At 40.0% G+C, this 26832-nt stretch overlaps 1 protein-coding gene and 1 pseudogene across 7 annotated transcripts in view; one reads left to right on the top strand and one right to left on the bottom strand.

The window, feature by feature from the left end:
* Window positions 1-26832, bottom strand: part of SYT16 (synaptotagmin 16) — a 225714-nt gene that overhangs the window by 123171 nt on the left and 75711 nt on the right. For 2 of the 6 annotated variants that reach the window (XM_081048645.1, XM_081048648.1), the window contains exon 1: window positions 21846-22156. The exons of 3 other annotated variants lie outside the window; for them this stretch is intronic. The gene's annotated coding sequence lies outside the window, so the exon portion shown is untranslated. Of the gene's footprint in view, window positions 1-9789; window positions 9838-21845; window positions 22157-26832 lie in introns of those variants that run through there. One more of the 6 variants, XM_081048649.1, reaches the window with a different exon arrangement.
* LOC308497489 (large ribosomal subunit protein eL31-like) lies at window positions 289-1066 on the top strand (annotated as a pseudogene). The gene is made up of 2 exons: window positions 289-329; window positions 673-1066. The product of its transcript is annotated as a large ribosomal subunit protein eL31-like (transcript).

Genomic DNA, 26832 nt, shown 5'->3' with positions numbered 1-26832 from the left:
CATAATAGCCAAAAAGTGGAAATATCTCAAATGTCCATCAACTGATAAATGGATAAACAACATGTAGCATATCCATACAATGGAATATTACTCCACAATAAAAAAAAAGGAAGTACTGATACATGCTGCAACATGGATGAACCTTGAAAACATTATTCTTAGTGAAAGAAATCAGACACAGAAGGCCACATATTGTACGATTCCATTGATATGAAATGTCTAGACTAGGTAAATTCATAGAGAGAGGAAGTATATTTTGTTGTTCCCAGGATCTGGGGGGAGGGAGAAATGAGGAGTGACAGCAAATGTGTATCAGATTTCTTCCTGAGGTAATGAGATTATTCTGGAATTGGATATTGATGATGGTTGTACAAGTTCATGAATATAGTAAAACCAGTGAATTGTACACTTCAAGAGGGTGTGAATTTTATGGAACGTGAATTTTACCTCAAAAAAAACTTTAAATTCCAAATACATTTTAATAAAATTGGGAGGAAACATGAGAAAAATTATAATAGTTTTCTTAGATTTGGTTTGAAAGTGATTTTCTTCAGATTTAAATATTCTGTAGTTTTATTATTCAATATTTAGAATTAAAAATAAAGCTTAGAGACGCTGCTTTCCCTCTCCCACAATACCTCGCGCTCTTTCTTTTCTACTTGGGCCGGGCAGGACGGCTCCCGCGAAGAAGGGTGGCGAGAAAAAGAAGGGCCTTCTGCCATCAACGAGGTAGTGACCAGAGAGTATACCATCAACATTCACAAGCACATCCATGGAGTGGGTTTCAAGAAGCGTGCCCCACGGGCACTCAAAGAGATCCGGAAATTTGCCATGAAGGAGATGGGAATTTGCCATGAACCAGATGTGTGCATTGACACAAGACTCAACAAAGCTGTCTGGGCCAAAGGAATAAGGAATGTCCCATACCGCATCCGGGTGCGGTTGTCCAGGAAGCGTAATGAGGATGAAGATTCACCAAATAAGCTCTATACATTGGTTACCTACGTAGCTGTCACCACTTTCAAAAATCTACAGACAGTTAATGTGGATGAGAACTAACTGCTGATCGTCAAATAAAGTTACAAAGCTGCAAAAAAATAAAAATAAAAAAATAAAGCTTAAATGTAACAGGTTATGAGAATCGTAGTCAGCAGAGCTCTACCATCAATGTGTAACACTGAAAACAGAATGCCAACAGTTCTATCAGAATGAGCTAAAAAGGGCTTGATGCTGCATTTGAGTCTAAACAAAATGAGAGACTTTGGCAGGGAAATTCAAAATCATTTTGCATCCCGCATATACAAATGCTCTAGTAAAGAATAAGTATCACATGTATCATCCGTAATAGATGACAAGGGCACATATGTCAAGAAAGTTAAGTGCCATCTGCAGAGTAACTCATCTGATTATTCCAGTAATTACTAATTGGAAATCAGATGGCTGTGAAGTTCAGTCACTAGTTCATATTGAAAACTTCCTCAAAGTTAAATATATCTCTCACGTTCCACTGAATAGCCTCACCTGTTGATTTTCAAGCAATGGCTCAAGAAGAAGACAGAGCATATAATGACATAAATAGAGAAGCCTCTGCATGTCACACAGTTACTACATGTTTGCAAATTTCATTCTATGGTTGAAGAGAACTTAAAAGTTCTCTATGAAGAGATTTTTTTAAAAGGCTGATCCATTGCAGCCATCTGACTTAGAACAAGAACTAGAAATAAGATGAAAGGAACCTGAAATTTTTATTTAATAAAATGGTAAGGGGGAGAATCAGAATTAAAGGAGCAATGACAATAGAATCATAAAAAGTAAAGTTATGATTTCTCAGGAATCAACTTTCTTAAGCACCACTCTGAGGACCGTGAGCAATCTCGCTTATAACATGAGGAAAGCCTGAGGAAAATCTAAAACTCTATTCACTTATACACACTTGCCAGTATCCATCAACCTAAAAGCCCTGCTTTCAGTGATGAAATTTCAATTTTACTCATCCCTTTAAAAAGCAGCATGGCTTTCAAACTGTTTCTATGAAGTTCTCAAGCATGGCCATGCAGCAGAAGTCCCTGACTTGAACCTGAACTTGTTCATCTTAGAATTCCAGGATTGATCTAATGCACAGTATAGTAATTTATACTATAAATTTCAAAGATGCTGAGAAACTAGTTCTGAATTGTTCTCACCACAAAACAAAAAAGGAAATTATAATTATGTGACATAATACATATATGTTAGCTAATGATAGACTGGTAATCATAATGATAGAGTGGCAATATATAAATGTATCAAATCAACACATTGTACACCTTAAACTTGTACAATGTTATATGTCAATTATATCCAAATAAAAATAAATTTAGAAAAGAATTCAGGATTGCCTGGGCATGTCTATAGCCTCCTACAGAAATCCATCCACCTGAGGATCCAAGGAGCCTCCCAAGAAGGACAAGATCAGAGTAGAGGTAACCTGAGTACAGCACACGTGTCTCCCACGCAGGCTGACCCAAGCTCAGACTCCTTTTGTCCCAGGGACAGGAGGTGATAATGAAAGCTATGTCATTAGATATGACCAACTTTTGCAAAACAAGATGTTTTCAGAAGCAATTTTGGTGCATGAAGAGTTATGGCCCTTGATCTATAAAGTTTATGTTCAGACTTGCTCTGCAACAACCAAAAAGGACAGTAAGAAATGAGAAACTTTTAAGAGTTGAACACCAATGTGCCTATTCTATATAAAGCTACTTCAGTGTACAAATTTGAAATTTCTGTACAAACAATTAGACTCAGTTTAACCACTACCTGTGATTTTACAACCGACAAAATTAAATAAGTCACTCCCACATGGGCCAGCGGGCTCTCAACCACAAGGTTGACAGTTCAACTTCCGCAAGGGATGGTGGGCTGCGCCCCCTGCAACTAGAAGCGGCAACTGGACCTGGAGCTGAGCTGCACCCTCCACAACTAAGATTGAAAGGACAACAACTTGACTTGGAAAAAAGGCCTGGAAGTACACACTGTTCCCCAATAAAGTCCTGTTCCCTTTCCCCAATAAAATCTTAAAAAAAAAAAAATCTTAAAAAAAAAAAATTAAATAAGTCACTTAAAAAATTAGTACAGAACAAATTAAACTAAGTGCTTTAATCTTCCTTTTTCTCTACAGTGATGCTTCTGGAACTAAAAAAATAAAGGAGCAAAGCCTTTGACACTTAGCAGCATACTATTTTGCCAGTGTCCTAAATTTAGATTCAGTTAAGCATTATAACCTCAATAACCTTCATAGGTAGTCAATCATTTTTTTTTTAATTTGGACTATGAAATATTTTACATACATATATGCAAATGGGTAGTTCCATTTATATTTTCTTCCTAGTACATATTTTTCTTCCTAGTAATAGCTAACAAGGATATAGTAACTACATATTTAAACGAATTCTTTGGAAGAAAAAAACAGACCTTTCAAAAAATAGGAAAAAATTGGCTTAATGAAACCTAAGTGCAATTTCAGCATATTCCAAAATAAAACATAGCAACATATGGAGTCGCTAGCAACCAATCATTTCTCAACACACTTGAGAAAACAGCATTTGGGGGTATACATGGGGTGCTATCTTTAATATAGTAATATATGTGTATTGAAATGTGTCCATATCCTTCTGAGAAGTAACATAACCTGTCTGCTTTGCACGTTTAAAATATAAATTCTCCCTTAGCATTAACACACACACACACAGACACACACACACACACACACACACACTTCTAGAAACCAAGAATTATTAACAAGCTTGTTCTCCTTTCCCTTAATACTCAGATAGCTCAGAAACAGAAATTAATGATGAAAATAGCCGAAATGCACCAATAGGACCACAAAGGGAATATTTGAGACTTTCTTCACTTGTCTGAGTTTGTAGCATGAATATCATTCATTATACTCACAACTGTTAGGCATGGCTGGAGTCGTGGGAGACCAAAATTGGTCTATTCAAATTTATTTGGTGTGTTTGAGCTGTGGGAGGTCAGGCTAGAGAAGACCATAACCTCCTCGAGCAAAAGGGATATGGAGTTTTATAGGAGGGAGTAAACGAGACTGTTCCCCCTTCAATGCTTCAGGGGGTTCTCGTTGGATGGTCTCTAGCAACAAAGGGTTTCGGGGCATGACCAAGCCCTCTGGTTCCACATCTTGGCCCCCAGGTCGCCATCTGGACCGCCCAGGCCCACTGAGCATAAGCCCCTAGGAGACAAACACAAGCTAGCAGGTAAAAAATATAAAGCAAGACAAGACAGCTTTTAGGATAAGATGGTTTCTACATTCCAGGTGGCTTTTCCAAGCCTAAGGCAAATACAAGCCGGCAGGTACAAGGCACAAAGCAAGACAAGATGGCTTTTAAGATAAGAACCATTTAGGCTCCTGGCCTAAAGATGGCCTAACAACAACTGGAACATTATTGAACTTAATATAATTATGTGGTAAAATTAGGAACATATGCCCAATAAAAGCATGTCATGTTAAAACATTAGAGAATGTACACTTACATGATTTTTGATGGAATGGTTGTCTTTCAAATAAAATGAGAATATTTTTATAAATGAGAGAAATTGAGAGACAAGTCTACTTCAGACAGACAAAATATCTTTAAAGAAATGTATCCAACTTTTTTCAACTCTCCAAAACAAATGCATTTGGAGAGCATTTGGAGTGAAATATAATTTTGATTTGTTGATAACTTCTTTATTTTTCAATTCACAGGAGACTACCCACACAGTAAGATTAAAATTTTAGGAGTTGTTTTTCACCAATCTGATACCCTCAAAAAGAATATTTCTTGCATTCTGAAACAATTAAACATTTGTAAAGGTTATTATAAAGACTCTTCAAATTTTAACTTTTGACCCCCAAAAGTAGTATGTAAAGCTTTGTGCTGAAAAACTAAGGAGAATATGGGACATCTAGAAACAGGAAGAAGATTCCAGGGCAATTTACATTCCCATTTTCTCAGACAATAAAAATATTTTCTTGTGTTCAGAGAAAGTCATCCATCCACAAAGATAAAAGTTTATCCTGTTACTAAGAATTTGTTGGGAATACTCAAAATCCACTGACATTTCAGCTAGGAGCATAACGTATAGCCCCTAACAGTAAAATGGATTTTTTAGAATTAGCATCCCTTTCTAAAGTTCAGACCACATGACAACTATTTAGGAAAACAAAAACCAAACCAAATTATCATTGTATTCAAATAAAATAAGCATCTTTTACCTATTCTAGCTCCTTAGTGGAAGCTAAGAAGCTTCTCTGTAGTTAATTTATGAATAAAAGCCCCTTCCAAAACAGATGGAATTCTAATCAATTCTCAGATTTCTCTACTAGAAGTATTTACTGGTTCTTTTTAATTACAAAAAAAAAAAAAAAAACCACCATAAAATGTCTGTTTTACTGTCTGTGCTAATTTCATTTCATTATATTATTGGAGTAAGCTATTATTTTCCCCCTGGTTCCCATGGCATTTTTCATTATCAGCTGCTAATTGTCTAGCATTCACATAGGACTGGGAACCAAGTAGGCTGCTGCGGGGGCTGAAGTTCTAGGGGAAGCTGAACAGCACTAGGATTCTGCATTGTTATTATTGTGACACATTAGAAAGTTTCCACCCACTTATGTGCCCACATCACTGCTGCACAGCGTCCACACCCAGAGGGGCTGTGCACTAAAGCATGGGAGGCCATCTGCACTAGACTTTCCACTTGGTGATTATCACACATCAAGGGAAGATTTCACGGGCCAAACCATTGCAGCCCTGAAAGCCAGAGGTCTCACATTGATCTTAAAACACAACTATGACAGATCCATCTAAAAGGGTTCCTTAATTCCCAGCCTTGAGCACAGGTTACCTGACTCTGCCCAGTTACTCTCTCAAACTTCTCCCCCATTTACCCTTCCAGAATCGAGGCCAAGTTAGGGATTTAAACATTTTTTGAAAGAGGTTAGAGACGTTTAAGTAGATTTTGAGATGTACTGCTCCTTGCAATTATTCCCAGTGGAGACTTAGATATCTGGAGCTAATTACATTTGACCTTAAAAATTCAGAATGTGCCAAACAAAAGCTATTAGAAGAGCCAAAACAACATGCAACATTTCACACATTTAGGTCAAGAGGGAGTTGTGAAAGTCTCTTAAATAGCAAAGCAAACAAGAACTATAAAAGTGGGAGTTTGAGGCACAAAAGCTAGTGCTTTTATTCCTCATGCTTTGCACACACCATGTCGCAAAGTCTTGTGAAACATAGCTGATTTCATAGCTATGTGCCAATCACTTTTACCAGAATATTGAGCCTGTTAAGACACCTGTGCCTCTTCTGGGCACACCTCCCCTTTCAGGGTACAGGGCTGTCTTCGCCAGATCAGTCATAGGGGGCTGAATTTCTTCCATGGGTTAACCAGGATCATTCTAATGCTGTAAAACATGGAAGAGGGAGGTAGAAAGCTAAGCACCAAGCTAAGCCTGGTGTGTCCTGGTGAGGCCTCCACAGTCCAAATACTAGTCCAGGGTTTTAAAAGTTTACCTAGATGGATAATCCAGTACTACAAGATGATATTTAAAGTTTACCCAGAGATGCTCAGCCTCTTGAGGACAAGTTCACTCTAAATAAACCAGCCAGAGACTGAAAGGCAGGGGTCAGAGATACAAAGAGAGCATTTGACACTGAGTTAGGAGGTTCAGGTCCAGCACTCTACTACTTAACTCCACAAACTAGAGTGATGTGAAGTCCTGAGCGCATGTCTTGACTACGTGACAAGTACATGCTGTTCCAGCAATAATATATGTGATGAAGAACGACATCAACTCGTATATATAATGATGTTTCCTGTCCTGGGAACTAGAACAAAACTTGTATCTATAGAATCACAATCAACCTTGTATCTGGAGGGTGGCTCCACTTAAGATGAAATTATGGGTCAAAGGATTACCTAGTAAGCAATGAATGAAAGCAATCGTAGGTGGATCTTCTTGAGGTCTATTACCACCCATCGACAGGGTAGATGACTCAGCTTTCTTCTTCCAAGGATTCTCTTGCTCAGATCCTGGAAAGGCCATTTGAAATCTGAATACCCAAACCTCTGGATAGAGCTAGAACCCACATCACCCATCCTTCTTCTTCAACTTTTCTTTCTACATGTCTAAGTCATCATGAGAATCTTTTGATGTAGGGATCTCTTCCTATGCCTTCAACCACTCTCTCAAAGTTCCATTTCTCTGCTCACCTCTCAGAGTCTTTATACCACGTTTCCCCGAAAATAAGACCATCAGCTCTAACGTGTCTTTTGGAGCAAAAATTAATATAAAAGGCCAAGAGATCTGACCAAAATTCCCAACAATATGGTGGCAGAGCCAAGACCAGAGCCAGGACTCCCTGTGTGTTCAGACAGTGTTCATTTCTCCATTCTCTGCTGCTTCTCCCTGACATCCTCTCACAGAATCAAAGTATCTTTGGAGTAGTGCCCTTCTCCTCTCTAACATCTCACTAAATGAAGGAATCCAGTATATACCAACTCTGACAGCCATCAGCATCTACTTGAACCCTTCCAGTAGTTGGGAAGGTCACTACTCTACCAAGTAATCCATTTCTTCTTTGTCCATATCTTCTGGGTAGATATTGTTCTTCACAAGAGAAAGCCAGTATCAACCCTGCCTATAGTTAAAGACAGCACTTATGCCTCCATTTTTTTTTTTCTCTAACCTAAAGAACTGTAGTTTCTTCCACTATTCCTCAAAACATATGGTTGTGACTCCACAATTTTCCTGGTTGCCCCCTTGTGCCCCACAGAGTATGACCTAGCCCTAATCAGCTTTTGGCCTTGAAAATAAATGAGAAATAAAACCTTTGAAAAAATATCCTTCAATACCTATCTAATTTTTTCAGTGCAAAATTGCCATTTCCACCAGCTCTATAGGATGTCTAAACAGTAATACGCAGGACCTCTTAACAGAAAATATTAGTTGAGAATGTTCTTTTTCCAAACCAGTTTATATTTGGTAGAGACCTAAGGAGGAGATATAATAAGCATTATGCAAGTACTATCTAAGAAAATAAATCTTTAGGGCCACAATATCCTAGAACATAATCAAATCAAACTAAAACTTTTCAGAATGAATTAAAGCATCTCAAGATATTCTCTCACATTTTTTTCCTTTCAAACTCCATCCCAAGTTTAGGAAAGCACTCACTAAAATATCAATTCAAAACCAAAAATATTCTGTAGATATCTTTGATATAATCACAACCATCTAAACTCCTGCAGAGATTCTGTTTCAGAATCCCACTGTGAGTAGAAAAATCCCACTGTGAGTAGAAAAAATGTATCTCTTAGCGTATCTAACACCTCCCAGCTAAACTTTCATTATTTAAACCTAGTGGAATACTATTTTGATAACCCCAATGATATCTCCACTGAAGAGAGTTAAGATAAAACAGAACCTATTCTTCTGCATGGAATACCAACCTGAGATTACTCTTCCAATAATTCAACTGTTTACTGAGCACGCATTCATGACTAGTTGAGTCCTAACTCCAAGAAGTTTAGTAAAAATGTTCAAGAAAGGCTTCATATATGGAAAAATGTATTCCACACAAGATTTGAATAAGGGGATACAGGGTCAATTGTAAAATAAGAACATTTTTAAGGGAGGTTGAGTGACTTAGCAAGAAGTGCTTCAACAACTTGATTTAAAAACATCCTATTATCTACATCTGTAAGCAATGCCTTACCTTACTATTAACATTTCTAAAATTTTAACAATCTACAAAAAAATAGAGACCAATATCTCAAACTTATAATTTACCTTGTCAAATTGAGGAAGGTGGTATATTCTTCCAATTTTTTGAACATCTTTAATATTGCTAAACAAATTAGTATGACTAAGCAATATTTTGGTACATGTGGGCAAAGAAGCCTTGCCTGACAAAAGCAAAGAACTCTTCTGCCCTTGGATGAATTTCATTTGGCTCCAGATGTTTTCTGAAATGCTGTTGACTTGTCTTTGGATGTCATCTTTAAGATAAATCAGTCCAGTTGTCCACCAAAAATGGAAGTTAACATCCTGCCCCACTCTTCACTGAGGCAAGAGCACGAGAACATGCTGTGGGGAGAGGGGCACATTTGCAGCCTTGGTAATGAGGTCCATCCATCTATGAGAGAGATGGAGATTGGGGAGGGGGCGCTAACGTGAGCCACAAAGCTAAGAAGGAAAATGGGAGATTCTGCTTGACTAGAAAAGGGGGAAGCCACAGGCTGGAGCAAGAGAGGATTCAACAAGAGGTGCCAAACAGGAGCCTCCATCTCACGGAGGGCAGGAGCATGCTGCAGAAAGGGAGAAGGATCAAGAACTAAGGATTGAAAGAAGAACCCCGGATTGCAAGGAAAAAGTGGAGGGTTAACGAAGATTTCAAAGAGTGAAAAAAAAAAAACTGTCACCCCTTTCTAAATCAAAGAATAACCTGAAGAGTGGGTACGTTGATGTAGACCTGAATTACTACTGATTTCCCGATGAGTTGAGGCCTTGATGGTGGAGCTGTGAATCTCAGAGCTTGGTGTGTGTGTGGGGGGGAGGGGGGGTGGTCCTGTGACAATGTAATGCCTTCCTAGGCGGTCATTAGGGGCCAGTTAGGACTTGTAAGGTCCCCAGCAGTGGCCAGTCCAAGGCAGGCCACAAGCACAGAGAGCTGGTGTTTGCATAATATGACCATGATCCACCAGAAGCCTGTTGAACCTCAGAGAGGCAGACAACCTTACCTTGAACACCAACAGGGATCTGTTTGTCCTGTGGATCCCAACAAGAAGAGGCGCAACCCGTCCCTATTGTGACAGACTGTTCCAAACTTTTCCTTGGATCATAACAGGCTCCCAACTCCAAAAAGTTGGTACTTCTGCAAGGGAAAGTGACAAATGTCTCTGCCAAGACCTGGGTAGCCCCTCCTTTCTGTGGAGGCTTCAAGGGCCCATGATGGGTGTGTAGAGAACTGTTCTCTAGGTATTGGCCCGAGGGGGAGGCAAAGGCTCCAGCACAGCCTATATGGGACTGTTGCAGCAGAACTGCTGGAACAAGGCAAGCATAACATATAGACCTTGTCAACTGCTTTCGGTTATTGGTGGGGTAGATGGACAGCTGGTCTGAGGTGGGTTCCAGGGAAGCCTGCCCACCCCTACCTACATGGGTTATAGAAGGGAAAGCTGATCGGGAGGAAACAGAGGAGTCAATCGGGATCTGAATGTCCAGGGAAGCCTCTGAGAACAAAGGCAAGCATAGTAATAATTATATTTTACACTTGCATGGCATTTACTGTGTGCCAGGCCCTTTACACTCATTTAAACCTTACAATAGGTTGGAATTATTATCATTACTTAACAGATGAGAAAAAAACTGAGATTTAGAGAATAATTTACCCAAAGCTGGAGAGTAATAAGTGTCAGAGCCATGATTTGACCCTGACAGTCTGGCTTGAATGCCCAGTTTTAATCACTTTGTTATCGTGCCTCATCATGCATTTTTTGAGGCTAAAACGCAATAAACTGTCAGCAGGGGTTCAGATGACTGCGAGGAAAACAGTTTTAGCCTGAAGTCCAGGGTGGAATAATAGTTTAGAAGTGAGAACCTGAGGAGCTGAGGCCTTAGCCTGAGCCAGCCGATGGCAATAGAGAACACTACAAATAAAGAGAAGTCACCTCAAAGGTCAAAGTTAAATAAGTTGAAAGTAAGTGCTAACCGTGTAAGGAGGACAATAATGAAAACCATGTAGCTTGTAACTTAATTCATCTGTTTATTCTATATATTCCACTCATCTTCCGAGATTCCCCCAATCATTATAAAAATTACCATGCACATAAACAGATGACTGCAATAAATATGGTAAGAAACTAGCGTTGCCAGAAAAGTTAAAGGGAAAAAAAACAAAAAAAGGAGACAGTCTGCTTGCTAATCCTAAAATTGGGAGTTGAAAAGCCCCATATGACATCAGCCTAAATTCTCCTAGAAAAGAATAGACAGAAAGCTGGATGGCTCAGGGAACTTTCTGTTTGGGGATGGCCATTTTACCACAAGCGGCCATTTTACCACAAGCGACAGAGAGTGAGGGCCTGGATAAGGGGTCAGGGGAGATGCCTGGCCTCTGTCCTCCTTCTGCTCATCTTCTTCTTCCTTGGTGCTGTTATGGACTGAATTGTGTCCCCCAAAAAACTCAGATGTTGAAGTTCTAACCCCCAGTACCTCAAAATGTTGGAGATAGGGTCTTTAAAGAGGTAATTAAGTTAAAATGATGTCTTTCAGGTGGGCCTAAATCCCCTACAACTGGTGTCTCTGTGAGAGGAGAAAATTGGGACATAGATGTGTAGGCACAGAGGCGAGACTATGTGAAGACAAAGGGAGGAGACGGCCACCTACAAGTCAAGCAGAGAGGCCTCAGAATGACATCAATCCTGCCAGCACCTTCCTCTGTGACTCCCTGCCTCCGAAACTGTAAGAAAGTACATTTCTATTGTGTAAGCCACCCAGTTGGTAGTATTTGTTATGGCAGCCCTAGCATACAGGTGCCTTCCCTTGAACTACAAATGTACATGAGAGAATTATTAGCTGTCTCACTGAATAAACATGTATCTTTCCTGACCCTAACCCAGACTGACAATCAGTGCTTCATGGGGATTATACATCTCGTGGGGACAGAGGAGAAAATGATTCAAGTCCTTGTAGGTTTCTGCAGCCACATTTTCAAGTACTGTGACCCCTCAGCTCATGTCCTTTACAAACCCGTGATGAACTATCACAAAGTCCCTTTAGAGTCTCTGTTCCCATGCTCTCCCAGTCTCCTAAATTCACCCTTCTTAGTACTACCAAATTCATCTTCATCGAGTACTGTTTTTACCATATCACTTTCCCTCAACTAGGGTTCATGGGGCCCACCCCCAAGCAACCTACCCAAGCTTATCCCACTGTGCCCCCAAGGAAAACTTCCAGTTCAACAAAATTAGCATCCTCACTGCCCCTGGACAGAGTGGTACTTGTCCACTTCCCAGCATCAAGTCCTGTCATCCAACCCCCACCCCAAGAATACCTTCCTAGTCAAATGCTATTCCAAGTCCCCTCTTATAAGACTCCTTTCCAGCCAAATCTAAAGGTAACTACATAGCATTTCCACACCACTTACCTGGTAAACATTTAATACCTGATAAGGTGAGCAGCTTTTTATAGCTAACACTTTCCAGCACTGTGAAGACCTTGAAGGTAAATATCTAATATTCCTGTACTCCACCCCACCCTCAAACTCATATAGCATCTGTCATAATCTTTTGTTACAGTATCATTCACAAAACACCAGGGAAGGGGATAAAGAGGAAACCATGTGAAAAGAGACTGCCTGTACCAGTCCCTACTCTGTTTATTTCTTAAAAGTTTCTTTATCCTTAGACAATTGAGCATTTAAACTAAACTAATGACCTAGATGTGTGTGATCTCTTCCATTCAAGTTTCTTCCCTGAAATACTGTGTGCGTTGGGGGAGAATGGGCAGCTTAGGAGAGGCATCAGATGAAAGTTAAAGTGGGTAGTACTCAGGGGATCACAAACTCCTTGAAGGCAGGACACTTGTGTGTCATGCTTACCCCTCTGTTAACTGTGCAAGTGCATATTCCTTCAATAGATGTTGGATGATTTCATGGATGAATGGACGAATGTTAAGCCTGGCCATAAATGTATGATTCTCTGGGGTTTCCCACTGTTGGAGCACGGAAAAGATCCCATCCTTCCTCTTTCCTCCAGTTCTCGGACCCAATAAACCCAAAAGCAACATCATATCTGAGAAGTCTGGTACCTAATACAGACTTCCATTTCTACCACTTAAACAATAACAGCAATCTTCTCTTACTGGAAACTGTCCTAACATTCCCTAGATCTACATGGAAAGGATAGGGAGGGCTTCCTGCCCATGTAAAGTAGCTGTGTGACAAAGCAATCACCTTGGCTGGTCCCAAGTTCATCAGAGACTATGTCAGCAAATGCTCAGGTAATTTTAACAAAAGAGGAGAGAGAGGGAGAGCATAGGTACCATGTTTCCCCAAACATAAGCCCTAATGTGTCTTTTGGAGCACAATTTAATATAAGACCAGGTCTTAGTTTCGGGGAAACACGGTAGGAGTTGACAACTGTTAAATAAAGTCTAAAAGCTAAGTAAGTCTTACAGTTCCTATGTCTGCTACTTTCAAAAGACTTCCCTTCACGTTGTAAGACAGTCTTCTACTGAGGCAAAGGATTGAATTGTGTCCCCCAAAACTTGACTCTTAGGAATTCACTAAATCACCTGTTAACTAAGCAGAGAAAAGAAGTTCAAACTGCTAGATATTGCTCCTATTAACGCTGTGCTTGATCCAGTGAGTGTGAATAACAAATTTGAAAAATCACCATGGAATACTATATCAAAGCAAAATTAGTTTAAAGCAAATGTCGACTTTGAAGCTTTTGCAAATGGAATCCCAGAGACACCACTGCCACTGGCAAGTCCCCGCCCGACCCCCAACAAGGTGGGTAATAACATTGCCCCGGAACAATCGTTTCTGCTGGCTTTGTTGTCTGTAAATAAGTCCACACTTGCACTGACAGCTGTTGAGGAAGCATTTTTAGTGCTTCAGAATTCACCAGTGAAAACAATTTGTTCAGATTTGACAAAACAAAGATGGGCAGGTTCACCTTGTGACACCTGGTAAAATGCTGCTATTTTTAGAAAAACTGGAAACAGGCTGAATCGTTACAAGGAAGGGAAACATGCCAGGCCTGGCAGCCTGAGGGTGATGAAAAGATGCTAGGGACGGGGACCGGGCATGTGACCCCACTCTCCAGACGGGGGCTCAACCATCATCCTGTGCCCCTTTCCTCTGCCTTCTGAACAGCTGAGACCACAGCTGTAAGAGCAAACACAGAACAGAGAAGGGGAAGGGATGGGGCATGAAGTAGAGGGGAAGGCCAAGGGAAAAGTGTGGAAGAAGAAGAGAAAAAGTAAGAGGGAGGAAGAAAGGGGAAAGGAAGAAGATGTTGGAGGTGCAGCAACACCAGTATTTCATCAACTGCAAACTCTCTAGCGAATCTCAGGAGCAATATGTTAGGACCCCTACCTGTCTCACGCCTAGTATTTCTCTGACATCGCCACCGACTGACCAGAAAACACATAACTGCCTTGTGGACTGGGAGTCGGTCACCTTCTGTTCAGAGTATAATGCTTAGTTCTAACCATCCCCCAACAGCCAGAACAAATTTAGAATGACCTACTATCAACTTTTTCATTTATACTAACCCATAGTTACCAACATTCTTCTCTTTGCTGGAAAAACATGGCAGAAAATGATGATTCCTCACGCATTACTATGGAAACCCTAAAGCTTCCCCTAGAAAATATCAAAAAAAGGCAGCACATAACCCAACTCTGACTTTCAATCACAATTCTCTCCAAGGAAGAAAAGTAAAAATTAGATAGATTCATTCCAAGTTCCCTTTTCCAATCAAACAGATGGGATTTAGATAAGCTCTTAAAGCAAATTGCGATTCGTATAATAATATGTAAACTTATCTCAAATCTCAGAGGCTTTTTCTAAAGAAGATTCCGATAATTAAAATGTTCCTATAGAACTCAAATTCCATTAAAGGAATATAGTTACATAAAAGCTCTCTCAGCTAAAATATTTCCATGCCCTGGCCAAAGGGCTAGAATATTTGTGCCCTTTACTTAGTTTATTAAAACGCTGATGATTCTGAAAAGTATAATACTAAGACCCTATCTAAAAATTTTTTCTATGTCCTTGTTTAATGCTTTTTAAAAGTCATTCAAAAAAAACATATAGTACTTAGAAAACACCTACTATGTGCTGAGCATATGCAAAAAACAATCAAGAACAAACTAAGCACAATTATCAGAAACATCCTTCTAAGTCTGATGATTTAGGGTCCATATATGACACATGAAATGAAGGTCCTAAATGCACAGGCCAAGCACTTTCCCAGTGGAACTGCATGGTTGTTTTTTGGTTGTTTTTTTACATTTTTAAAATTTGTTTTTATTTTTCCAGTTACAGTTGATATTAATATAATTTTATATTGGTTTCATGTGTATAGCATAGTGTTTAGACTTTTATATAATTTATGCAGTGATTGGAACTGCATGTTAAAGAGAAACTAGCATCCATCATGCTCTTAACACAGGCCAGTCCTGTGATTGCAATGTCCTGTTCTCCAACAACCTCGCTAGATTGGTTTTATTACCCTCACTGACCTAGACAATGACACACAGGCTTAGAGAAATGGAGTGACCTGCCTGTTGGTCTGTCAAAAGCCCTGGTCAACTGGAGAACCAGGATTAGGCACCAGAAATGAAGGGTCAGGGATTCCTGCATCAAACAATGGAATCCGACTCTGGCTAAAAAGTGAAACCAGAATGTGACGAGAAGATATGCACAGTCTACAGATTAGGAAGAACAGAGAACCGTTGAGGCTATAAAACAGCCAGAAGGCGGGCCGTTTGAGCATCTGGATGGGAGGAATCGATGAGAGCCACTATCAGCATACATCAGCATCTATTACCGCAGGACCCTGTACCTGCACCGAAGGGACATGCAGACCCGTGCTTGATATCACCCAACTGCCTGTGGTGGGGAGTGGTGACTCCCCCAGGCAAAATTAGGGGGAAACAAGGAATGGACAGTGGGCAAACAAAAATTTTATTTCACTAACTGTAGTATGGAGTTCATAACAGTAACATTTCGATAATCTTCGCAGGCCACAAAGTTTTAGACTCTGGGAAGTGTATTGAAAGCCCATGTTGTTTTCTCCACAGCTGACTACAAATGCATTGAACGTAGCAGAATCAGCTTCACACCGCGGAGTTTTAGATGTGAAAGGAAGCTCAGAGGGTCAACTAGAACAATTCTATCGCTTTACAGGTGAGGAACCTGAGGACTTGCGCAAGGTCCCACCACGGAGTGGCAGAACCTGGAACACTGAGCTTGCCTGCTCCAAGGTCAAAAGCTGTCCACTATGCTACACCCCATGCGGTCATCTCAGTCAAGTCTCAGTGCAGGAAAGGAATCTGGTGATCTCCTTGGTGGTGGCTGGCACCCTGAGCACATTTTATCTGCCAGGGTAGTTGCAAATCGTCTCATCTCTTCCTGAAGTTTCCTTTGCTTCATGCTTCAATTCTGGAGCTAACATGGCAGCTCTAGGAGTTAAATGCTCATACAGCACTCTATATTTTCAGTCATCAGAGCGTTTTTTTCAGGCTGATTCACCAGTTTAAACAAAAAAAGAAAATTTAAATGACTAGCATTTAATGGGCACTTGGGGATTTGTTGGGTATTTTTTAAGCCATTTACATACAGGTGCATGAGAATGTAAGCCCAGAATTGTTTAAAGAAATAGAAACTCAGAAACAACCTAAGTGTCAAACACTGAAGAGAGGGTTTAATCAAATCATAATGTATCTATATGATAAAAAGAAAAAATATTATACATTCATTAAAGTTATAGGCATGGGAATATCTCATGATGCACAGTTGGATGAAAAATTTATGCAGGAAAAGTATATGCAGCAAAATTCTACAAAAACAATAGCAATGCATGTATGAATGCATGCTTACATGTGTATATATGTATATATGTAAATTCACATATATGAACATACCCATATATGTGTGTGCACATATATGCATTCACACATACAAAATTTGTACCAAAATGTTAATTTTGGGGGTGAGGAAATGCAACAGATGGTTAAAATTTTCTCCCTGTTTTCCTACTGAACAAATTTATTTTTTCCTTAAATAGTTTTTTAATGTTCAAATGGCCATCCAGGCAATCCTGGAAGTGTCTGATAACCTAAACCTCACTGTCTACACAGAGCCCACCGTACAGAAGAGGCACGAGGCCCCAGAGACTGAGGAAGTGTGTGGGCCACTGCACACACCAGCTGCTTTAGTTGGGGAAGGACCACACTGAGTGCACTCTCTCTTCAGAACACAGGCCCGGAAGGTAATGGTGAGCCTTCCCATCCAGAAAAAGTCAGCTTTGTTTTGTTTTTCCCAGCACCTCTTGTTTCGGAGTCCAAGACTAGAACAGCTCTTGCACCCTAGGACTTTTCAAGAGAAAATAATTGCCCCAGATGTTCCCACATCTAGGTATGGGGATGGAGGGGTGGGGAAAGAGGATGAAAAGGACAGGTTCAGTGGTTCCAACTTTCAATGATTTCCCTTTTGTAATTTTAGAGACAGTGAGTGTACCTCTTGCTTCAGATTTAGGTGCCTTGTTTCCAAGAGCAGAATCTTTGTGAAAGCAGGCAACGAGAAAGGACCTCTGCAGCTGTCCCTTCACCTTCTCCCAGCTCTCCTCTCTGACAGGCTGCATGGTGATTTAACTGTCAAACACTAAGCAGCACATCTTCTTTCAAGAGGCTCCGCAGACCACTCCATAGACTAACAAAGGAATATAACAAACAAACAAGTGCCTGAAAGCTTTTATGTTGCCATGACAACTAGCTTAGCTTTCCCAAACTCACAAGATAAAAACTACTCCACCAAAAATGAAGGTGTAACTAATAAACTTGACATTTTATTAATGCTTCTGTACATGCCAGACACTTGTTTCCAAAACAGCCACAGTCCAGGCCAACTACCAACCAGGTCAAAACCGCCCTGGACCTAGAAGTCTAGCAGGAGGTGTCTGTTGTTAATGTTGAGTGAACAGCAATGTCAGGCTGGTCCCCTCCACAGACATTGATTGGACTCACATCCCACCATGTAAGGAGGCTTCCACACTGTATAACATGCAGTATTTACATACATGAATCATGCATGAGTAGCTCAACTCCATGAATAAATAAGGTCTGGAGTGAAGCTGGGGCAGAAGAGTTCAGGGAGATATGAAGGTCTCTGTGTGGCTCCATACTGGTTCCTTTACAGGCTCCTGCCAGAGACCAGAAGTATATCAAAACCGGTAAAGGCCATGATTCTGATTCCTTGGTTTCTGGCATTAGATGTGGTGGGAAGGGGTGGGCCAACGCACAGACCATTCTGAGCAACAATGGTACCAATCCTCTGGAGATACAATAGAAGGATGTCTCTGATACAAAGACGCTGAGTGTGCTGCTTGCAGACCACAGTGCCTGGTCTGTATTCAAATAAAGCAGTGCCCACTTCCAGTGTAACACTATCCTCTGGTCACCTTTGATGCCCTGCTCTTTAGTCTTCCCATATAGCCAAAAGATGGCTGGGCATGAAGGTCAACTTGATGAAAGGACACTGCTGATGAGGGTGCAAATTGGTACAATTTTCCTAGAGAGCATCAAACACCATAAAAATTCAAGAGTCTCTGACCCAGCTATTACACTTAAAGGTCTTATTCTATGGAAATAACCACAGACATGCACAAAGATTCTGCAAAGGTATTAATTGGAATGCTAATCATAATTGAGAAAAATTGGACATAATATTAAAGTTCAATAATATGAGAAAGAAATTACATTTTAGTACAGCTCCACAAAGGAATTCTGTGCAACCATCCAAAGGGCTACAGAAAACTGTTCACACTAAAGTAAGTTAAAGTTTTAAAATAAGTAAAATATCTTTTTTAAAAATATATAAATGTAGATATGTAAATAACTAGGAAGCCACACACCAAAATAATAAAGTAGTCCTCTCTGAGTGTCTTCATTATGGGTTGTTGTCTTTTTTTAAATCAAATTGGCTACAATAAAGTGTTATTATATAATTTAAAAAACAACAGACTCTGAAAAACAAAAAAAAGAAAAGAAATAAGGGACAGAATATATTTTTATTTCATCCTGTTCCCAGAAAGGGATATATAAAACATAAGGTAACCAATTGACTTTTAATTTATTTCCTCATATTAAAAATCATAGATTGGACCAAGGTGCTGAAAAACAGGTTGTTTCATTTATTCATTGCCTTCTGTGTATAAAGTGTTGAGAAGCTGAGTAAACAATGACAAGGTAGGGGTTGTAAAGACAAAGGAGTAATATGAGGCACAAGTGGATTGCGATGCTGGCACAACAGAGGTAGCAAGACCAGTGTGTTACTCTTCTATTGCTGCTACAACAAATTACCACAAACACAGTAACTTAAAACTACACACATTTATTATCTTACAGTTCTGTAGATAGTCCAACAGGTTTCAATGGACTAAAATCAAAGTGTCAGCAGGGCGGCCTTCCTTTCTGAAGATTCTCGGGGAGAAGTCATTTCTTGCCTTTTCCTGATTCTAGAAGCAGCTCAGATTCCTTTGCTTAATGGCCCTTTCCCTCGTCTTCAAAGCCAGCAAGGGCCATCAAGTCCTCTTCCCATTACATGCCTGTGATCTCCACTTCTGCCTCCCTCTTCCACTTGTACAGACCCTACCTGAATTATCCAGGATACGCTCCCTATTTTAAGTTCAGTTGATTAGCAACCTTCATTTCCTTTCATCATAGAACCTAACATATTCACAGGTTCTGGGGACTAGGATGTGAACATCTTTAAGGGGCCATTATTCTGACTACTAGAACCAGTTAGAAAACCATTACAACAACCCAAGTGAGAGCCTGAAGGATGGCAATAGTAGTGGGGATGAGATGGAGAAGACAGTTCCATCAGGTATAAGATTGAACCCTCTAGGATTTGGTGGTCAGTTAGAAATGGGGAGGGAGCTGGAGCCTAGCTGCCAGGTGAGAGCCATTACCACTCAGAGAGATAGGAAACATGCAAGGGACCAGCTGGGGGAGAAAGACAAAATATGGTTTGCATATAGAACTTGAGGGGCTCGTGGGACATGGGGGTAGACATGTCTGGTAGAATTTGGCTCTGTGAGCAGGTGGTCTGGAGGGAGGTCTGGACTGGGTAAAACGAAGTGGGAGACAGTGGCATAAATCTCCTAGATGAAGCAAGGAGAAGAGCCAGCTGAGATGTCTGATCTAGTGCGAATCACATAGAAAGGAAAGAAAAGCCTTTCTTTATGGATATCCTCATTTTATACTCAGTATCCACAGGTTGAGAAGCCCTATGTAAGAGATGAGCACTATATAAGGTAAGAAGGATAATTCTCAAGGTGGATTAACCAAGATGAGCCCTTCCTTGCTCAATTACAGCCATAGGGAAAAGAAGTTCTAAAGTACTTTTCTAAGTTAACTATACCCCATAACTACCTTATATATAATTCAATCTGGTGACCTGTGTTATAGAAAGGCTACAGTATATTTCCAGCAGTTTTATTACCTTCTTTTTCAGTTGGAAAAAAAAGCAATTGAGCAACCTTTAAAAACATATTTAAGCCACCAGAAGTTTTAAATCTCTCAATTTGGGGAACACCTCTGCTATGGCATTATCTTTTCAGAAGTACTCATGGAGAAAGAGCAGAAAACGCCATTTGATCTCCCAAAGTCACATGCAAGCCTCCCACAACACCGGTCTTTCAGTGACACGAGTGCTGTAGCAATGCAGTAGTCACATAAACTAAGATATTTCAGATGCACCTTCACTATAAATTCAGGCACCAAAGGCAAAAGAAAAAAAAAATTTTTTTAAAGTATTGGTTGTATCAGTTTTAGTTTTGTCCGATTACTACTGAAGTAATAATCAGAGGTTTCTTTACTCATACTCTCTGAATCACTTTCCTTTGGGCCTCAGAATGGGTAGAAAAGCAGAATTAAGTCAACGCTGAAGAAGCAAAGCAGCAAAAATTTGTAGTACAAGGATTTTTCATAGACATTTAACAACATTATTGCTCCACGGTACAAAGTGCTTTTCCCCCCACACTCACGGGTAGTCACTAATGACTATGCACACAGGACGTGTCAGGTTTGTGTGTCTATTAAATCATCTTGCTTCCTACAAGAGACAATGCTTTGGGATGTGCTTTTATCCTTATTTACGTACTTATCCTCATTACCGTGCTCCTGATAACAAGCTGTCTGCTATGCTCTAGCCCCTGAAGGAAGCAGTGCTCAGTTCCAAACCCAGGTTATTAAAAAGTAACCAGACGCTTCCAGTGTGCCTTTGAACAGAGGAGTAGCCAGTATCTACAAACATGAGCCAATCTTAGAGAAGAGAAACAAGCTTTGCAAATGAGAACAAAATGTAATTGCCGCCATCTGCTCCTGCCAATCCCCAGAAGACGGGCCTTCTCACCTAGATGTAAAACAGTCAGGTGCCCACAAATGCCAGACCATGTTGCCATGGGATTTCTGCTGACTACAGATCACTAATCCTCACATACAACGCCACCTGGCTAGGTATTCAGACATACAGAAGGGAGGCTGTACATAGGCTCACTCACCTCAAAGCTCTATGTCAAGGTCAAAACTAGTTTAAAGACTGACATAAGCATAGGGGAACAAAACTTTAGTTATATTCTGTCTTCCTGCCAACTGCTGCACAACAAACAGCTTTCTATCGCCTACTTCCCTTGGGGCCCCTAATGGCCATTCCTGTCTCCAGCGAAGGGAGGAACAAGCAAAGCAGTCTGATTGCAGCTCTGGTCAGCATCTGTTGCCTTCTTTCCAGGCACACAGCCCTAACCTCCAGCCTCTGCCCAGTTCCAGCTCTCAACCTCTCTCCATTTCCATGGTCAGGTGAGCCCACATGACACAGATGCCTAAGGGGTTTTAAACTCCCAGCTAAAAGAGTCTCAAATTAATCAAAAGTCCAACAAAATGTTAATAGGTTAAATATCAAATTTACACCTATCATGTCTCTTTAACTATTTTCAAAGAAAATTGCCTCCTCCCCTTAGAACACCAAAGTTAGCCAAAGAATTGTTCAGAAAAACCGACTCACCTGGCTCTGTGGAAATTCATGACTGCAAAGCAAGTTATACCAGGCGTGGTATTTCCTTGAGAAAGATGATTCAATAATTGTTTCAATCTAATATATGGTGATGGAAAGAGAACTGACTCTGGGTGGTGAACACACAATGTGATATATAGATAATGTATTACAGAATTGCATACCTAAAATCTATGTAACTTTACTAACAATTGTCACCCCAATAAACTTAATTTAAAAAAAGAAAAACAAAAAAATAATAATTGCTTCAAGACTACCTAAATATTTCCTGAAAATGCCCCTCCACTTCCCATTCTTCTCCTAACTCTCAGTTATTAATTTTTTTCTAACTCTAGGTCATAATGAATTTTTACCCTCCTTGGAGTTAATATTCACTCCAACAGTACAAAACTTCAGTTCCCAGCTAAAAGGGGTAAAAGGACAGCTAGTTGCTTGTTTTGAGTGTGAGAATCACCAAAGGAATGTTTGCTAAAGAGGAGGTAGAGAAACTAGTGTGACTCACTATGATAGCTATTTGAACCCTCTGCCTTAATAATTTAAAATTTTATGCAAATACAAAACCACCTGTTCACTGGCATTGTTCGTTCTCTCTTTATGAGCAAAATTATCTTCCTGATAAATTTGCTCCAAGTTATTATTCATTTGCTATCAAACTGTAGGTAATTATTTCCTTTAGGGAACAGATGTAATTTGCTGCCCTGATGAAACTCAGACTCTGGCCATAAATATTTTAGTTAATCATAAAAGTCCTTTGTTTCTCTGATTTGTGCTTACAGCCCCTACAACAAAAAGCAAGTACAAGGTAGCAGCTGGGATTCTGATGGAGACAAAAATGTCTAGTCTCTCATGAATATCATAACCTGGAATAAAAATATGGCATTTCCCAAGTATTAATCACTCCTTTCCTCACTGAATAGCTCTATAGTGCTTCAGGCTGAGAAGAAGCCACATTTCCTGGAACTTAAAACCTGAAGGGTCACAGGAAGTCATAGATTAAACTGTGAAGACAGAAGTAATAGCTGAGCTGTTAGTCTGTGAAAACTAAAAATAAGAAGTTCTGTGGCATGAAGGACCATTGTTGTTGAGTTGGGACAGATTTTAAATTTCCAGCTTCCTACAAGAGGAGTCATATAATTACAGCTGAGATATTGTTACAGAATGTCTAATGAGTCTATTTTCCCTTTGTATGAATGAAAGAGAACTGTTATTTTCATGTATACTTAAAAAAAAAAAATAGAAACTCGAAGTTATAGAAGACCTCACTACCGTGGCTCATATCTCTAGGTCTAAGAACTCCCTTTGAAATTGGTGTAAGCTCCAAACTCTCTTCCAGAAAAAAAAAAAAAAAAGGTACAAAATTTTGTGACTACATTTATAGAATGTATTGATGCTCCCTTAAAATACATCCAAAAAAGCCCTTTGAGGTTCTCAAACTCCAGGTTAAGAACTTCTGCTTCAGAGGTTCCATGCTTAAGTCCAATTCTCCCATTCAGCCAACACACACACACACACACACACACACACACACACACACACACAAATTCCTCTTTCACATTACAGCTCTTCAAAAGAGTGGAAGGCATTCTCTATCCAATTGACCTTGATTAGACATTATTTTTACACTCCTTTGTTTTCCTCTCATCTTTTCCCAAAATGTAGAGGCAAAATGTTCTGAGAAATGAAATGGTATGCCTCAAACTAAACTGAGTTTCCCATTGCTGGGTACATACAGAGAATGGACTTGGATTTGTTAGGAGAGTTGCAGAGCAGATCCAAGAATCAGGAGGAGAACTGGAAGAAATAGCCTCTGAAGCCCACTCCAATCTGAGATTTCATGATTATATTGTACTCCAATGGCTGTGTGTCTATGTCCTTCATAGGGATGGCACTCAATAGTGAGCTTCCTGTCAGGTTCAACCAGGCAAAGCACATACTCTACTTTGATTCTGTGCATTAATTGGGGCAGAATCAACCTTATTTTTACCCCCAAAGGAAGCAAATTCCTTCCAGCATCTAAGGTCTCATTAATTTTTGAAAGTCACAACTTCACTCCTATTGAATTCTAAGTCAGTTAAACCCCTCTTTTACACATCACCTACCATTTCTGGCAATTCGTTTATTCAATTCTCTTAGACAACATATGAGGTATGATCAAACAATATGGTGAATGTTTAAATTTTTAAAAATTACTATATTAATCCTCCTCAAAGTACTCTCCCTCGCTTCAAACACACTTATCCCATCATTTTTGCTACTTTTTGAAGCAATTCTGGAAGTCCTCTTTTGTGTCTTTAATTGCAGTCTCATGGTTGCCTTGATGTCCTGAATCATTTTGACTTTGAGGAAGAGCCAGAAGTCGCACAATGCCAGGCCCAATGAGTAAGATGCATGAGGACACAGTGTAATGTTTTTTTCGACAGAAATTGCTGTACCAGTAGCAATGTGTGACATGAGGCATTGTCACGTCAAAGTAAAACACACCTTCTCTCAACCGTAGCTCACACCTGACTAACTGCACCGAACAAGTTGAAACTTGTCACACACTGTTACTAAGTGTGTTTGATGCACCAATTCCTGTATTGACGATCCCTGCCTTCTTGATGGATGGCACTCAGCAGTAGCATTCACTGTATTTTGTGATCATAACGGAAACGCTCCATGTCACACATTGCTTCTGGTATATGGCAATTTCTGTCAAATAAAAACATTACTGTGTCCTCATCCACCTTATTAACTGGATCTGGCACTGTGCGACTTCTGGCTCTTCCCCAAAGTCAAAATGACCATGAAAGATAAACGTTTTGAATCAATTCAGGATATCAAGGCAGCCAGGATAGCGTAACTACCGACACTCACAAAAGAAGACGTCCAGCACTGCTTCAGAAAGTGGCAAGAATGATGGGATTAGTGTGTTCAAAGTGAAGGGGAATATTTTGAGGGGGATTAAAGCCAATGTGCCTTCTACTGTAATAATTTTTTTAAATTTAAACATTCACCATGTTGTTTGATCACACGTTGTATTTTTATATATAGCCTACAATGTACCAAGCATATTCTAGAGGTACAGGCAGGACTGAGGGAGAAAAAGCCCCTGCCCTCATATGTTCACACCGTGATTTTACACAATCTGAACCATGACCCCAGTCCTAGAATTTCTAAGTTTTCCTTTAATTTTCACAAGCATGGAGGATAAAACACCTCCTTTTCCTTGAGGATAAAACATGAAATATATGTAAGCCCCACAGAGCTTTCAGAAAATTCTTCTGGGACTTCACCTTCAAGGTGAGAAATTCTGATTCATTCACTTCCAGTGAAGAGTGACAGGAACATAATCATTACATCATAAAACATTAGAAGAAAATAAAGCAAAAGCACAAAAGATAGCCACTGTGAAGCCTAACCTTGAAATTTTCCTAAGAGCAGAACATGTAATATATGTGCACAGCAAAACTGCAATTATACATTCCTACAAGTCCTGGAAAAGAATCCCTTCTTTTCCATCTATTAAGTACAACGGGCCTATGCAGTGCTAACGAGTTTCTGAGGTAATTTCGGAAAGTGTTTGTTTTCCATGATATTAAATGCTGAGCATATAATCAGCTACTTAAATGCAAATGTTAATACATCAGTTGTGTCCACAATGATGGACAACACAGGATTCGATAGTAATCTATGCCAAGATTTTCTTCCGCAATCACAAATTAACTGAAACCGGCCATAGGAATTCCTTCCTTCCTGCCAAAAAGCTCTCTTTTTAGGCTTAACACTTTCTAGTCTAAACATGAAGACTCACTGCGGGTGGAAACAGCTGAGAAGAGGGGAAAGGGGGAAGGAGGAGAAGGGAACATGCAGTTGAAGAACATCTTATGCCAGACACTACCCTGGGCTTCCATGCCAGACACTGCTAGCTGCCCCCGATCTCTCTTCTCTCCTTCTTCCTTAGGAACAGAACCACCAATTATTAGCTAGGCAAATGGCTGCCCCAGAATAAAGATGGCATTTCTTAGCCCTTCCAACAACACAGTGAGGCCATACGGCTCAGGTCTGGCCAAGAAAATGTTAAGTGCAAACATTAGGAGGTGTGGTAAGGATGGTGAAGCAACAAGACAGAAGCAGCCTGGGTCCCTGATAATCAACACGCCAATACAATGGCCCTAAACTAACCAACCTGTAGACTTGACTTAGGTGAGAGAGAAATAAACGTCCAACTTGAGGAAGGCACTGTAATTTGGGGTTTTCTGTCACTTGTAGCTAAATTTAGGACACAACAAACTTGTTTAGTCCACAAAATACTTCCATTAGGTAGATGTTATCATCCCCTTTCACACAATAAGAAACTGAAGACTATTTTGGTAGGCCCCTCATCAGCAAGAATCCCATACATGAAAAAGAACATAGCAGTATGAGAAATAAACAGCGCATTTTGGTGCAAAAGATAGATAATAGTACTAACTAGACTGTCATAGAAGTGTTTTATAGAGAATTCTGAAGATTAAATAAATACCCAAACCAAGATTTAATTTAGGTACTTGATTTAATACTGAAAAGGAAATACACCCTAGTGCTGAACGCGTACCATACTAGTTGTTTACATACTAAACTGCTGCTGCTGCTGCTGCTGCTAACACTTTCACTCTTAGGCTAGAATGCATGGAAATTTCCAGGTCTTGCTTTACAATTTCATCCAAATGACAGCTCTAATCCTCACATACCTTAATTACATATTCCATATATGGTGACACCCATGCATTCTCTTGGCTTACAGATCTCAAATGCCCTCAAATATTCTCAAAGACCCACAAATTACTAGAGCTCTTGTAGTGCTTTGGTTTAATCATCTCAATACATGAGCTTCACCCCAATTACCCCCACCCTCTGTCCCCATGGCCCTTAGCACAGTTCTGGGTATAACTAGGGTCATCAAAAGTCATTTGAAGGGGGGCCAGCCCGGTGGCTCAGGCAGTTAGAGCTCCGTGCT

This window comes from Rhinolophus hipposideros, assembly GCF_964194185.1.
Source record: "Rhinolophus hipposideros genome assembly, chromosome: 5".
Taxonomy (NCBI): Eukaryota; Metazoa; Chordata; class Mammalia; order Chiroptera; family Rhinolophidae; genus Rhinolophus; species Rhinolophus hipposideros.
This window is presented reverse-complemented; position numbering and strand designations above follow the sequence as displayed.